This window comes from Podarcis bocagei, assembly GCF_964188305.1.
Source record: "Podarcis bocagei genome assembly, chromosome: 8".
Classification (NCBI taxonomy): domain Eukaryota; kingdom Metazoa; phylum Chordata; class Lepidosauria; order Squamata; family Lacertidae; genus Podarcis; species Podarcis bocagei.
The window spans coordinates 33,571,891-33,588,957 of record NC_138133.1 but is presented as its reverse complement, the minus strand read 5'-3'; the positions used below and the strand labels follow the sequence as shown (position 1 = coordinate 33,588,957).

At 41.8% G+C, this 17,067-nt stretch overlaps 1 protein-coding gene and 1 long non-coding RNA gene across 4 annotated transcripts in view; one reads left to right on the top strand and one right to left on the bottom strand.

The window, feature by feature from the left end:
• The window catches only part of RIPOR2 (RHO family interacting cell polarization regulator 2), a 101,993-nt gene that overhangs the window by 28,596 nt on the left and 56,330 nt on the right, over positions 1–17,067 (top strand). The gene's annotated exons all lie outside the window — the stretch shown is intronic.
• On the bottom strand, positions 320–8,491 carry LOC308593466. The gene is made up of 4 exons (XR_014010959.1): positions 7,796–8,491; positions 6,224–6,398; positions 3,124–3,270; positions 320–662 (listed from the first exon to the last, which is right to left on the bottom strand). It is a non-coding gene; the product is annotated as an uncharacterized lncRNA (long non-coding RNA).

Genomic DNA, 17,067 nt, shown 5'->3' with positions numbered 1-17,067 from the left:
AAGAGACCTTCTGGGCCCACCACCCATGATATCCTGATAACAGCATGGTAGGGAGGTAGGATGGGTGGGGTATATGTTTGTGGGACCCATCTCTCTTGCTGAATTTGTATTTTCTTCTGTCTGGAACATTTGGAACAGTTTTGCTTGTTTTATAATTGCAATGGTTTTATCTGTTTTCATAATTGTGCATTCTGTTGTTGGAACCTTTGGGTAAAAAATATTTTTAGTAACTAAATAAATAATGGCAGTGGGCTGCCTGCGACTTGTAAGAAAAGCGCAGCCAATGCCATCTTAATTTTTCCAGAATGCCACATTGGGGCTCAGAGGCCTGTGTGCGTGTGTACAACTTGCTGAAAGGTCATACATTTTGGAGCCTGAGATAGTGAAGGGTCATTAGAAGCAAATTTAGTGAAGGTCTCATCAGCTGCTCTGAAATATTTCATTGTTTGGTATGACATCTTTGGTGTGGTAGATTTGTGCAGGAGTATTGATTCATTCACTTGTGGACAGTACATTCAGCATGGCAGTACATACCAGAGAATCCGAGAATCCATCCAATTTCTTTTTCATTGTATGATGCTTTCTAATTTGAAAGTTAGCTGGTCTTGAGCTGATGGAGCTTGGAGGCAACTGGAATGGCTGTTGATGATGGGCAAGCATAGCTGTGGATACAACAACAGTTTCATGACAATAAAAAGTGGAGGCTGAATAAAACTCTGCAGTGCACCAAATCTTTAAAACAGCACATTAACATCTCTCAACAGGTGGTGAAACTGAGTCACTTACTGCTACCCTACCACAACAGGTGTATCTGTTTGCAATGAAGCAGAAGGGAGCATATGCCTTTAGTTACTGGGTTCTTACGTATTTTATTCTTGCCAAGGATCTCTGTGCATCTTTATCCTGATTAATCATGTATGCATAATCCATAAGAATTCAGTTTATACAAACAACTTGGTTCTCCTTCCTTTTGAACAGCTGGTGATTTCACACGTCCCCATCCCCCCTTTAAGTCTGTGTGTATGACAGCTAGAGATACTCAAAGTAGCTGACAAAAACAATCCCCTTACCTAGCTGGGTAGGACAGGTTTCTTTCCTACTCTGAATTGCTTTGCCTGTCAGCAGCGTCCACTCACTTCTGGTTTCAAACAGAGTAATTGTAAGATCAGAAGTGAAAACACCTACACAAGCCAAATGATTTGGGGCAGGCCCTGAATAAGCTGCAGGTGGTAAACTGCTCCAAGGTTGTTTTGTTTGTATTGCCTTTATCACCATAGCATTCTGGCAGGGTGAAGTCACTGGAGAGAAAGAGCATCTATTGAAAGAGGCGCTGTTTGATTTCTATAGCAAAACATGGTGAACACTTCTGTACTTCTCCACCTGCTGTCATTCTTTAGAAGACAATTTAAATATCTCCAGGTCAGATAAACACCCACATGTGTGCCAATGCATTTAGCAAAGTCATTGTACCATTCCGTATATTTCTTGAAAGCATAAGCCTGTTACTCCTTTTTTATATATTGATGGGAGGTTCTGCTGCAGCTAAGATTTTTCCATGATTTCACATTGGCTTGGTTTGCACAGCAAGTGGAGAGGAATTCATAGCTGCTTTGCTCCTCCCAGTCCCTTTGCTGCCATGCTGAGATAAGGTTTGGCTTAGCATGCCATCTGAACTGGGATTTGTGGTTAAGGTCTGTCTTCACTAAACACAAGCTGTAGCCAAGGTTTGTTCTTTGCTACCGTTCATGGTTGGTGGTGAGAGAACTTAACTATGAGTCCAGGTTTGGATGACACACTAATCCAAACCTTTGCTGAGCTCAATATGGTACTAAAAAGGACCAGAGAGGAGACAATCAGTTAAGACCTCCCCAGAAGTCGGCAGATTTGTGCAGTCCCAGTATGCCATAGTTTGGTTTACTGTGTCATGTGAACCAGTGCTGGCACAATGAATCATAGAATTGCAGAGTTGAGAGGGATCACAAGGGTTGTCTATTCCAACCCCCTGCAATGCAGGAATCACAGCTAAAGAATCATGACAAATGGCCATCCAACCTCTTTCTTAAAAACCTCCAGTGAGCCTGACTTGGAGAGTCATTGGCCAATTACAAAGAAAAATAAATTATGATTAAAAAGCACCATAGATTATCTTTGAAGATGTTTAGTAGGGCCAGTTCTAGGATGACTTCTAATACCTGCTTTGCATATTTTTTGTATGATTGATGTCCAGATGCGTTGGATTTTAGGACATTCCCACCACATGTGGAGGTATGTGCCTGTGGAGGTGCATCTTCTCCAGCATTTTGATGAGGTTCCTGGGCGAATTAGCGTTAGTTTCCATGGTGTTAGGTACCACCTGTAAGTGAGTTTAAGAGTGCGTTCTTTTATTTTCACTGATATGGATTTAAAGGGGGGTTTAGACCACATTCTGGTCCATTGGGTGGGGTTAATCTCATAGCCTAAAAAATGGAATGGCTCTTCAAAGCACATACTTTACAGTGCCATACTAATCATATCTAGTAAGCTGTATTGAATTCAACAGGGCTTATACCCAGGTAAAACGGGGGTTATTAGATCTCTCTCAAGACATAAGAGATGAATTAATATTAGCCCCTAATTTATTGCAATGTCCATGAGACAGCTACCCAACACCATGCCTATGCTTGCCTTTAGGGCCTTAATTGTTCCCATTCTTTCCATTTTCCAGCTGAGTAACTTGCTTGGATGCTCTTATGCTACATGACCCATTTTTCGGCTGTTTCTGCTAAGATGACACAGAGTTTCTCAAACATTCCACAGCAGTAGAGATATCTCACTTCAAAGATGTTTGAGCAAATAGTGAGCCTGAAACTTGCCATCAATAATCTCTGAGATCCTTCTCATTTATTTATGTGTTTACTTTATTGAATATTGCATCATTCTCCTTTAAATTAATTCAGATCATCTTTCCATTTGCCCTTTGCAGTAAAGACATACACATCCCTATGTATGTGCATATAACCCCTAAACACTTTTATTTTTTTATTTTTTTAAAATGTTATACAGAAGGTGGATATTGTGGTAGCAACGGTAACTTGCTGCACAGCCTGCCTGCCATAGAAAAGCCTTTGGCGGCATTGGGCTTACCTCTTCTGATTCTGAGCGGCATTGTTTGCCTTTGGTTTTGCTGCTTGGGAGAGATAGCCAGGGCGAGGCAGACAGTAAAAGAAATAAGAAGCGAGGAAAGGAATGCTGGGAAGAAGGTTCAGGGCAATGACAGGAAGAGAAGAAGACCTGAGGCAAAGAGACAAAAGGCCAAAATGAACAGAGAGAAGAATTACGTGTGGCTAGGAACTACAGAACTGAGAAATGCCAAGAATCACATATTGATTTGAATAACTACTGCAATTAAATCTTTAATTCTGGTGAACAGTTAATATCCATAGCCAGGTAAAAATACCCATTGCGTCCCACTCACCTGGGAGTAAGCCCCGTTGAATTCAATGTGGCTTTCTTCTGAATAGACGTGATTAGGATTGCGCTGTAAAAGCCTTTTGAACAGGGAATGTTTCAACAACTTCTGAATGTCAGAAGTTGGGCACCTGTGTGTCCCTGTGGGGCAGTGTTCCAGAGGCCTTGGGACCCTGTTTCTAATCCCCACAGGTAATTCATTGCCTAGAGCTGATTTGCTTATTGGGTCATGCAGCCACAATCTTGCTTTGCCTTCTATTGAGATGTTCCTTCTAGAATTGTAATTGCATAGAATTTGGATGGTATGGTTTAAAAATTTATAAGCTGCATTCTGCCTCCCCCTCCCACAGCTGCTGCCAATGCATGTTATAAACTCCATTTTTGAAGCTCAGGAAGCATTATATATATAGGTTAATATTCTTTCTTAGATAGAAAAGGTGCAAGTAGCACTGCTATCAAGACAGTACATTGAAAGGGTACCTTTTGATTTGAATAAGTGAAAGGACAGACAGATGGAATACATAATGTGAGCACTGGAGGGATAAAACATGAACATATAGTGTTGTTCAGGAAGGCTATTAACATTCCATAAGGCTTTAAGAAAACAGAGATGACCTCTTTAAAGTGTACAAAACACTTCTTTAAAATTCCAAACTTGTAGATTAAAAGAGAAACACTGAAATGCACAAATAGATTAGGGAGAGAGAGAGAATTAAATGGGCTTCCCCCTCGTAAGTAACCACAAAGCCATTTATAATTTATGAATGTGTGTGTATATATATACAACTTTTCCCCCTTAAGGGTTCATCAGACACATTGCATGACCCAGTAATGGCTGCCTGTCTCTTCTAATCCTCGAGACCAGAAATGATCAGCTAGCAGTTCACAGGCCAGCTCTCTCCCCGCAGAGCAACTTTATCTAGTCTCCAGTTTCCCTACCAATTTTTAAAGCAAGCGGAGTAGGAGGGGGAAATGTGCAAACGATTTCCTTTGCAAAGGAGAAAATGCAATGGGATTGTGTTTGTATCTCATACGCATTTCATTTCGTGTCCCTTTCAAACCCATACTGGTAAGCAAGGAGGCCAAGGAACACTGCCTTTTGAGAGCACCTCAGCTTTTGCCACATCCTCATACCACCCAAATGTTCATGCCTGTGAGGCCGTTGCCGGTAGGTGGGTAATGCCAACTTTATTACCACACAAACCTTTCTCAAAAGTTTTCCTTTGGCAACACACTGCCTTTGACCATGTTTTTTCTGTCTTAAAACACAATCCTATGATTGCTATATTCAGAAGTAAGTCCCACTATGTTCAGTAGGATTTACTCCCTAGTAAGGGAATTCAGAATTTCAGCTTAAGCTATAGTTTTTGTACTGAAACTTTCCATAGTTTAAATATATTTAAGCTTGGCTAGTATTATAAGAACAGAACAGACTATGCAATGGAGACTTTATTCTGATTTTGCAGAGCATGGAAAGGATTCTGATTTTGTACTTAAACCTGATTATTAATAGATCACTTCTTCAGTACAACCCACCCTCAAACTTGGATCCTAAATCTCTCCCCTACCCCAACAATGCCATCAACAAGCAATTTTTGGAAATATCCTCTTTGAAATTTTGCATTTCCCTTTCATAATGATTTCCTTTAATAACGATACTGCTTCAAAATAAACATATGCAATAAATATTGCAAATTCTACGCATTTTATGGGAAGCGCTGTTCTATTTTAACAGACACGCCTTCATATATTTTTTCTTTTTTCATTTTAAAAAGGCAAGTCAGTCATCTCCCATTCCTCCAAAAAACATTGGAATATTACCATGTATTATTTGGTAACGATTCTGTAGCTGCCCAGTCTGCAAGGTATTCTACTTGTTGGGAGACTGAGAGCAACTTCTCATGAAAGCTTTCACAGCTCATTTATTTTGCCTATCCCCTTTGGTTTATCTCCCACTCCAAGGGAACATGAATGCACATGGAACTCCCTGAGCCCTGGTGGAAAGAAAGGATAATTCTCTCTGGTTCATCACCAAGGCAACTGAAATTTCCTATAGAATTTACTTCTCATAGCAGTGTTGTTTTTTTTAAGTTCCTGCTGTACATCAGCCCCTTGAGAGAAATCAGGAGCTCTGGGGAAGATGGTGTTTCTCTTATATGTGTCTCCCACCATTGATTTGATAGAACTCCTCTTCCACAGCCTTCCCACAGAGTTAAGAAGTGTGCAAAGCCCTTTATGCCTCCTAGCTTAACACTTGCTGAAAAACAGCACTGTCCCTTGAGAGAAGGCTTACACGAACACAATTTTATTTAGTCTTTAATAGATGTCTTCACAAATGTTGCCCTGGTTCATGCATTGTTATACTTGATGTCTTTGCATTGGGGGGGGGGGAGAATGATAAACCTCCTCCCTTCCATCATGGAGATTAATGGATTGTCTGGGCTGAATGCCTCTCACATAATTTATTTCCCACAAAAAGGGAGGGGGGACTGAGCCTCCATGTGATCAGACCTTCACATGGAGACCCTGACTCAAACATTTGGGTTGGGTAGAGGGGATAGACCGCATTGTTCCTTCGCCTCACAAAGGTCCTAGGGAGTGTATGAACCAGGCCCTTGACGTTTACATATATAATGTCAGTGGCTTTTTGTGTGCTGGCACCACACACCTTTGGAATGGTTTTTTCCTTCCAAGCAGCTCGCACTGGCCTGATATTGCTGGGACATTCTATTCTAACCATTCACCAACAAGTCATACCTTAGGCACTAATTATTACCTTTTGATTACTTCATTGATCAGCCATCAAGTCCGTATTTATCGGTGTGATGCTGATAATGCCGAGGTTGTTTGGGTGTTTTCATTTTATTTAATCCTTTAAGCCACAGCCCTTGGTACCGTTCATCAGTAGCATCTCATCTGATACAAATTTGTTGTTTTTTTTAGTTCCAAATCTATAACAATACCAGTAATTAATGATAGATTCCAACTAAATGTCAGGAAGAATTTTCTGACGATAAGAGCTGTTCAACAGTGGAACAGATGTCCACAATAGGTGCTGGACTTTCCTTCCTTGGAGGCTTTCAAAGCAGAGCTTGGATGGCCATCTGTCATGTGTGATCTAGCTCAGATTCCTGCATTGCAGGGGGACATAATGGGGACATAACACAAACAACAACCTAGAAGCTATTTCCCTAGAGGGGAGCCATACTGGGCTCTCCCAGCTAGCTTACTGAGTGCCTGTACAGCCCGGCATGACATTTTTCCTGTCAAGGCAACTGACACTGAAAGGAGAAGTGTCAGGCACAGTGCATGCAGCAGCATGTCCTTTCTGCTTGTTCCTGCTACTGCCTGCCCCCCAGCCTGCAATCTAGAGGCCCCACTAAGGAGGTGCTTTGGGAGCTGCCAGGAGGGAGGCAAGGGGCATTTTTCCTGGAGGAGCCTCAGATCTAATCCTAGATCTGCAAACATGGCCACAGAAGAAGCCATCTCTTGAATTCTAATCCATCTTGTATCTGCCACTGATGCGATGTTTGAAGGAGAGCCTCTAGATCAGCCTTTCTCAACCTGTGGGTCCCCAGGTGTTGTTGAACTACAACTCCCATCACCCCTAGCTAGCAAGGCCAGAGCTCAGGGATGATGGGAGTTGTAGTCCAACAACATCTGGGGACCCACAGGCTGAGAACCGCTGCCCTAGAGCATACTTTAAAAGGACAGATGGGCTCATGCAGGAGGAGCATACCTGGAGGTGTCCTGGACCCAAGCCATTTACAAGAAGCGCCCAACACGTAATGTTGCACCCCCAACACTATTCAGTGCCTGAATTTGTTGTGGATGAGAAAGGGTATTGGATTTCTGCAGGGTTGTTTATTGGGTGCATTATGAATGTTGGAGGGAAAGGGAAGGGACAGTGCCAGTGAAACATGAGAGGAAAGGAGAAAAGGGAGAGGCACAAGAAGAAGAGGATGCTCTAAATGAAAAAGTTGATTTCTCTGTTCCTAGCATTTGCCCACCACCTGCTGAGTATCTGAGTCCCAAATTCCACGTATTCACTTTCAGTGTGGTAAAGTCATTGCTAGCTTATCATACCTCTTCAATTTCACACGGCAAATAGTTCTTATAACTGTTCCTCCATATGTTTGACAATTGCTATTTACCGCATGAGAGAAGCTGTTGGTCTTGGCGCCTTCCACCTGGCATTGTAAATGTCAGAAATGGAAGCACATTCATTAAAAAACATCTACCACATGTAACTTACAAGGTAAAATGAACCCAGGGAGTATCATCTCCCAATATCTGAGCATAGTGGGGAGTCTTATTGGAGAAAACTTAAAATACAACATACACTTACCTAAACTGTAGCAATATATAGTTGCACCATTGCTTGCTTGTGCAACTAGTTCAGTTCTGTGTTGAATTCTAGCGAATTCCTTTTGCAACTCTCTCCTCCACCACAGCCCTTCCTCCTTCAACATTAGATTCCATGACAGCACGTAATAGGAACATTCAGTGCAAAATGTCTTGTTACATGGGATTAGTGATAGCAATAGGAGTACAGAAACATTTCCTCACCCTTCTGCTATGGGAACTGCATAGACTGGTAGTTTAAGCTAAGATACGGATGTAGCAATTAGGGGGTTGCCACAAGATTACCAAATATTTAATGGGGACACCCATTTTCTTTTCATTGGTTCTAGGTTTATGCAGATCTTGTGGCAGCTTCAAAATCATTGCATGCCAATCTTGCTCATCTTATAATACCCTGCATATTATGCCATATGCCCATCATGTGTGCCCATCATATTGTCACATGTTGACACCTTTTTGAGGGTTTCAGCTAAAGTGTGTTTCAAGATCCTTGCTTGTCTCAATTCTTTGTACCGCATTCCCCCATAATATTTTTATTTAATAGTATTTGCTTTAAAATCCCGAGAAGCGAGTGGATTTAGCATAAGTTGGCCACAGAATAAATCCAATTTTTCTCTTTAGCCACTTTCGCGCGCCCTTCCCCCTTTTTCCATGGCTATGAAAACAGGCCTGAGTGGAGTTACAAAAATGAAAATCTAAAGAAATTGCATTATTTATTAAGATGCACTTAATTTCTAGAAAGCCTACCATAATCATCTTACCCAGCATCCTACATTATAATTGTATTATCTGTTGGATATACTAACAAGCAAATGGTTATATGTATCTGCATTAGCTCAACAACTAAAAAAGCTTTCTTATATTAATTAGATTCCTTTCTGCCACATAAGGGAATCTAAATTGTAGAGATGTTATTGGTTGAGATGGCATGGTGAAAAAGCATAGCATGATTTTTCTTTTTTCTTTTGTCTCCTTGAACAAAATTGTTGTGTTGTTGGTGAGAAGCCTCAATAAGTTATAATGTTGACTCAGTTGAGGGAAACTGTGCAAGGACTGAGAAGTGTAACAACGTTGATCTCTTGCAGCAAAACACAAAGCAAAGAGTCTTAACCACTTTCTTTCAGCATAAGCCGTTGCAAACTACAATCCACTTCATTAGAGCCACAAAGTGCCATCCTGAGTTACACACACAAGACCACAGGTAGAAGGATTGAATTGGGGGGGGGGCATTGTAGTATTTTTTAGATCTCTGGTGCTTTGCAAGCTTTTTGTTATGTTTTGGCATTTTGCTTTAAAATATCAGGACTATGAAATGTTGCAGTTAAAGCAAAGCTGTGCTGCTTTTGTGAATGCTGACTTTTCTTCAGATGAATGACACTATATGTTTGTACCTTGCTTTTGCTACCAGGGTTGTCTTCATAACCCTTTCTATCTTTGTAACAGCCCTGTGAGGTTGGCTAGGCTACCTTAATATATGTAGCAGTTCCTGTGAATAGATTGCTGGGTGTGGGTGCGCCCAGGCACCGAGGCACATATATATAGCATGCTAGGCCCAGGGAAATCCTGTTGGCATTCCTGTTTACACGTGGAGGGGGTACTGTAAACTGTGAGGTCAGAAGAAAATGAAATTCAGAAAAGCCCAGTCATTGATAATTATGTAATTCACAGTGGTTCTTCACAGAACAGTTGCTGATAACTCAGACATCTTGGCATTGGTAAGACAATCCGTGCAACGCCAAGAGAACTCGCCCTTTCATCATTACTTGCAAAAGATTTATTAATACATTTATTTTGAGTGGTAGGCCAAGTTTATTTATGACTTTGGGATACCCAGGCTGGAGTTACTTTTAAGACTGCTGAGGACAGTATGACTGAGGCAGTCATTGCCTTTTTGTGCATACTTATCCCATTGCACACACTGATTGAACAGTCTCTGCAAATATTTGAAGCACTACAAAACCCTGCAAAGCCTGTTAAACAGACATGACATTGGAATGAGTGTGCACACCATGAGCGTATTTCATATCACCTTTAACAGCCTACAAAAACTGTTATTTGTCTCCAACCCCGATTTATCCACCCACACACTAGCATTCCCAGACATGTGCAGGGGAAAAAATATCCTTCATGCATACCAGTTTACCCAGGGAAAAATGGCATGGCCTCGTTTTATATAGCTTCCACAAAGTATGGGGTGGCACTGCTAAGCTCTTCTCCGTGTACCTCTTTACGAATCCTTGGTGCAGTCCCTGTACTAGATGGCCAGCATCAATTATCTCATCCTGGCCTCCCACCCCAAAATTAGAAACCCATATTTCACACAATATTTTTTTTTTAAAAAAAGTGAGCTGAATAAGGTACAGTGGTACCTCAGGTTACATACGCTTCAGGTTACAGACTCCGCTAACCCAGAAATAGTGCTTCAGGTTAAGAACTTTGCTTCAGGATGAGAACAGAAATCATGCTCTGGCGGTGCGGCAGCAGCAGGAGGCCCCATTAGCTAAAGTGGTGCTTCAGGTTAAGAACAGTTTCAGGTTAAGAACAGGCCTCCAGAACGAATTAAGTTCTTAACCCGAGGTACCACTGTACACAAATTTAGTGCCTGTCCAATCAGCACAAGCTATTTGACATGTGTTGGCTTTTCTAGTTGCAAAGGTCGCACTACTTTAGTACAGAATTATAGACTTGAATTATGCGGATTGGACATGCACTTAATTTGTACACAGACAACTCTCTTTTTGTGGAACATGGTCAGTGTAATGGGCACAGTCTGGGCCAATTAAAACTACTGAGAATTTTGAGCTTGCATCCAGTGGCGTAGCTCTCTCCCTCTTTTTTCAGTATCCATGGTGTTTCTTTCCCTCTTCTCTTTCTTTGTCCCTTCCCAATCCTCACACTTACCACAAAGCAGGAGAGGCAAGCTTAATAAAGAAAGAGCACAAGCTGATGATTAGCATAGCAACTACCTATCCCTAATTGCTTCAAATGCCAATAATAGCATTTGTGGGTCATAAGTTAGAAAACTGGATATATCCATCAATGCAAAGATGATAAATAAAATGGATTGTTTCTCACTCTGTATTGGCTATTTTTTAAATAATAAATAGAAAATCTGTTTTCTGATAGGTAGGTTAAAGAATGCCAATGTATGCAAAGCTTTGTTAATTTTATACATTGCAATTTGTCTCTTTAAAATCATTAAGAGTTTGAGGAAGCCTGCGGACTGAAGACTCGGCGGGTGCCTTAAGCGCCCCCCCTGATCCACGAAGAGCCTTTTTAAAGGCTGCGGAGAGGATACGGGGGGTGGCGTGGCACTGAGAGTCGACCGCTACCTCGGTGGAGCGAAGCCGCGAGCCATGACCAGAGAACGCTGACTTTCTTCCTTGAAAATCTGGACTGAAAGAATTACCCGTGAGTAAGACGGATTGGGACTTTAAAAATTTTACCCTGAATTGGAGACGACCGGGGGGTGTGCTAAAAGGAAGTCCGCACCCCCCCCCCTGCAGACGATCTAAGCAACGACATAAGAGCTAAGCTGGAGAGCCTACCCTTGGTGGGGTGAGTTAAAAAGGACACTAACTTTCAAGATTTAGTTAAAGGAAATTTTGTGCTGGAGAGTGGAGTTTTGGAGACCCTCTTTATGTTTTGAACAACCCCCCCTCCCGGGCTCGGGAACGTCCTGCCTTTGTGCCTGTGTAAGAGCTGCGGAGTTTGACAGCTGTCAAAGCTGTCAAACGGGCAGTTTAAAGCGGAAAAATCACTATTTAAGATCCCTCTGGATTAAGACGAGTTATAATTGAGCTAAAATTGTTGGAAACAAAGTAACAATAACAAGCTAAAGGACTGTTGGAGAAAAGACTAATAAGTAACCAGATTCCCCCTAGGGGGAATTCTGTGAAACTACAATGGATACAATGGCTGTGGATGGAAAGTTACTAGTGGAAATCGAAAGGATGTTTCAATTGGTGGGAATCTTACAAGAGCAGAGCTTAGCCATGAATAAACAACTTAACATTATGACCTTGGGAACAGGCAACTCTGCTGTTTGTATTCAGGACCTGAATGAGAAAGAATCCACAGCTGAATGGGAAACAATGTCTACAGAGGTGGAAGAGACTAAACAAGAAAAAGAGAAAGTAACCTTGGGAAGCAACAACCAAAAGCTGACATCTGTGGAACACAAGCAAGGAGACTCTGGGAACACATCTACCACAAGTCTGCGAAAGATGCAGAAGAAGAAGGAGGAGGTTCTGGGACAATATGGAATACAGGAACTTAAAATAAAGAAATATGACTGGGGCCTCCGTCTGGACTTTGACTGTGAGGATACAGGCTTTGTGGAAATACTCCAGCAGTTGCTTTCAAATCTCCTTGTGGAAAGAGAATATGTTTTGATGGTGAAAGATCTTTTTCCAGACTCGACGACTGACATAAAGGACTACCAACAAGACCGGCGGAGAGGGACTGAAAGGGACTTGAAAGCCTCGGACGTGAGGAACCCAGGCTGAGAATCTTGACTTTGGATTTTTATTGGGAAGGGACAAAAACCGGGGATGGGAGGGAGGGAAGAGGAGATTCTTAAAAACTCTTAAGACTTTCAGGTCTGGTTAATATGACTTTTAATCAAGACAAAATGAAAAATCGATGGAAGAGAACTTAAGTCCAACTTAGGAAAATCATTTTTTTTATTAGAAAAGAGGTAACAAAATGAATAAGATGGTTAAGAGGAGAAATACCAACTTGCTGATATAATCCTGGGAATTGGGATGCATGAGGGGGGGTGGGGGGAAGTCAGGGAACAAGGTTATGAGAAGAGGATCTGCTGAATTTATACATGTTTGTGTCTTGTGTTATTTTTGTGTCTGTATTGTCTTTATAAAAGCGGAAAACCCAATAAAAATTTTATAAAAAAAAAAATAAAATCATTAAGAGTTTGATCCTCAAAACTTTTTTGTGCAGCGTCTGTAAAACATATGGGAAGGACCACAGCTTTTGACTGGCTGGAGTGTGTCCTTCAATGTGGTAATGCGTCTCCTGCTTGCCTGGGTGGAGAAGGGGGCTAGTGTATGTAGAAACCTCTGACTTGCCTGGTTGAAATTTCCCTTTGTACAGTAGCCAATGAGTCACATCCATTGTATCAAGCCCCTCTCAACAGTGGATGTGGTCCCTGGAATTTTGCCATGAAAAAATGCAGCCCTAACCAGACACTCTGGTTTTAAACTAACTATGGTCAATTTCATAGCAACACAACCTCAAACTATGGGTTAGGGAACTCACTTGTTGAACTAACCAGAATTCATTTTAAACCAAGATCTCTGTGTCTGAATTAATATACATATTATACATATTATGCATCATGTTCACCTAGGTCAGTGGTGGCAAACCTTGGCACTCCAGATGTTTTGGAACTACAACTCCCATCATCCCTGACCACTGGTCCTGCTAGCTAGGGATGATGGGACTTGTAGTTCCAAAACATCTGGAGTGCCAAGGTTCGCCACCACTGACCTAGGTGGTTGTAATATACACAACTCTGGTTGACTCAGATAAGAAACATTTATGTCCTGCCCACAAGTCTCTACTTTTCTCTACTTCTTACAAAGAAAGAAGAAAGAATGATAAGTCCATCAGTTTCAGTGGCTATGCTGAGTGAGTCATATACTTGCCACCTATAGTACCTCTAGCATTAGATCCCATTATTGCATTTGCATTGCTAATCTTTGCAGTTCTCTCTTTTTACTGTTGCAATAAAACATAACAGGTTTCCAGATGCTTTTTAGGCGTATTAATTAGAGAACACAGAATTCACTCACTCTCTCTCACACACAACATGTAGAAAAGCTGCACAGCCAGTTCTGGTTGCTAAGCATTTTGAGAAATTGGAATGTACAGTTCTATCAAGCCCACTTGTGAGCTCCTTACTTCTGCCATAGAAAAGGGGGTGGCGTTGAGAGAAATAGTATGCAAGAATGACTAGAAATGTCTCTTGGTGTGGTTGACAGTTTGTGAGAGAAGTCAGAACTGGAAACGTATTTCAAATGTGACATTTTGGTGGCGAACGTGGCAGGAGTGTGCCCAAAGCAGAGTTGGCAGCTGCTTCTAGAAATCTGCATGCCAGGGATTGTAACCTCCCAAATGGGCCAATGCCTGCCTCTTACAGTTGTTACTATTGGTGAGCCAAGGCCCTTTAAGAAGAGCAAAAGGATAGACTAAAGAAGGAGAACCCTGGACAGGTACAGTAGCGTAACAGGTACAGTAGTACCTCCGGTTACAAACTTAATTCGTTCCAGAGGTCCGTTCTTAAGCCGAAACTGCTCGTAACATGAGGCACACTTTTGCTAATGGGGCCTTCCACTGCTGCTGCGCGACTTCCGCTCACATCCCGGGGCAAAGTTCACAACTGGGAGCATCTACTTCCGGGTTAGCGGAGCTCATAAGCCGAAGCGTTTGCAAGGAGGATGGTATGTAGCACAAGGTTCCATTGTACAGCCAGTGTTCCGCTGTCTGGAGAGGTCACTTCCTGGTTTGCATGGAGAAGCCATTTTCAACAGAGCCCAGCAATGGAAGCGCACAGCTGTACTGAGGCAGCACCAGCTGTTGAAATTTTGCACCCCTAACAATTTTTGTGCCTGGGGCAGCCGCCACTGCTACGCCACTGGACAGGTGGGAAGCATATTTGGGGAAGGTTATTCAGAACTCCCTACAGCAGCTAGAATACTAGCAAATAAACGATAGGACTTTTTTCTCCCAGATATGATAGCGCACCTCAGTCTACCTCCCAGTTCTACAGTAGCCTTCCCCAATCTGGTGCCCTGCAAATGTTGCTGGACTATTTCTATCATTCCTGACCCATGTCCATGCTAGCTGGAGCAGAAGGGTGCATTTTGACCTGCTGGGAGCCTGAAGGACCCTGCCCTGCTTCACTCCACCTGGCTTGGGGCAGGGCCTGACAGGCTCCATAAAGGAGTGCTGCTGCTGCTGCTGCTAGGCAGAGAGGGCTCCATTTTTGTTTTCTTTTTGTTTTTGAGTTGCTTTTATTTTTTATCTATGTCATTTTAAATTGTGATTGATATTAATTCTGTAGTCTTAGTTTTAGATTTTATGATTTATGTGGAAACTTTTTTATTTGGTTGTGTACTTTTTGATGTGTTTTATTTATTGTTTATGACTTTTGTTATGTTGGTAATTATGTAATTCTTGTCATGTTATAAGCCGCCTTGAGCATCGTTTTAACTATGGAAAGGCGGAATACAAATAAAATGATGATGATGATGAACAGCTGGAGGGTACAAGATTCTCCACTCCACTGGTGTGTTTGGTGTGTCTGCACTTTCTTTGTGTGTGTTTTATTGCACTGTAATTTATGTAGCTTGAATGCAAGATGCATTTTTTAATATTATGAGAATTGCCATTAGGAGTGGATATAGGGTACGTTATAAAGAAATGAGTAAATTGTCAGTAGTAATAAAAATAGATTGTATTGTTAATGTTAGGAGATATTTTTCCCATTACTATTCCCATTGCACATTTCCCAGATTTTCATAAGAATTATCACATATTGTGCCCCCAAGGGAAATGCATCTGCAAACGTGTCCTAAATGCTCACCCCTGTGCAAAAACTGCAAGAGAGTTGAGCGTTAGCAGCACAGATTGCAAAGGTAGGATGCTTTTAAGCACCCATGTGATTATTTGAAGAGTTAATACATGCAAAGCATTGAAATATTACATTTTTATGATGTTGGTGAAGAAGAATCCGTTTGTGTTCATGTAAATGTAATACAGTCCAGAGTTAACACAGATTGGTGTTCCTTCGGTTGCCCAAGGCAAACCTTGCTTTTGTGGTTCTTATTATGTGTTTTGTACTTGGCTGCATCCTGGGTGACCTATTTTTAATGCAATGGCAGATTACACTTCAATAGAGTGAATAATTCATAGGTATAGTAGCACTATCACAGTAGCAATACAATAGAAGCTTTTATGCCTGTCTAATTGTGGAGAGAGGCAGCATTCTCTGGCATTTTCTACTGAATTAGCAAAACAAGATACATGTGAAATGAATGATTCTTTCAAATGCAGCAACATCAGGGACACTGAATGATGTGGAAAGGCAGGTTAGGGCTAGCCTATGTGGCATTCAGATGTTTGTTATATAGCTATTGAGGTTTGGGGGGGATTTGACTGAAATAAAGGAAGACAGGATGAAACTGGGCCTATTGGTTTTCTGCATTTGCTACTGCAAAGTTATATTGAAAACTTCCCCAGAGATAGCTTGTAAATTGTATATGCACCAGTAGAATAGATACAAATTAGGAAGGTGAGCACCCCAAAGCTTCCTGGAATATATATAGCCCAGGGAAAGTTTGTGCATGTCGAATACATACTTTAAAAGTCCAATAACAAACTGAGGCATTTCAGGTGTGCAAGGAGCAATAAAAAATAGAGTATACTTTTATAGGTCAAATCAGCAGAATTCCCATTTCACAGCTATCAGCAGGTCTACAAAAGCAAACTCAAACTGAAATTGTTGTGTTGGTGGAAGCAGTGACATAACTACTGGGGGAGAGGGGCTAGCTTTTTTTTTTTGCCCCAGATGAAGCCTTGGGGGGGCACATTCAGCCCCCCTTCCTATGTGTGTATGTACACAAATGTGTGTGCCAAACTGGGTCTTTGACCCAGGTGAAATAAAGCCTACTTTCGCCCCTGGATGGAAGTGGTGCTTCTAAATGACAGGAATATAATATTACACCAGGGCAAAACTTCTAAAGGCCTGTACATAGCTTGCCTTAATGTGGATTGTGAACCCCTTGTGCCTCCTTTAATTCCCCCTTGTCCATGCAGAAGTCTCCTCCAACTACTTCTGTTGTCTACACTTTCTGCCCCCTAAATCTGGAGATTCCAAGTGCTCTGGAAATCCAAATAGGGGAGTCAGTTGTACGTCCCAGGCATGAAGAAGTCAGAGGTTTCTACATGAGCACACCTCTCTTGATTTCAGCCAGGCAAGTTCAAACATACATTCCAGCCATCGAAAGTCGAAAACTGTCAAGGAGGGTGTGAAGCAAAGGCAGTGACAGTTGTGACCAGGGAAGGCTAGAGGGCTAGAAAGGCATAGAGAGGCATGTTTGCTCCCCAACCCTGAGGTTAAGCACCCCTGCATTAGAGACACTGCTCAACGCACAGCTGAAGGTTAATGCTGTGTTCATCTACGAGGTGTACCACTAACGCTGTTGATGGTAGTGATTAATCAACGATATAATG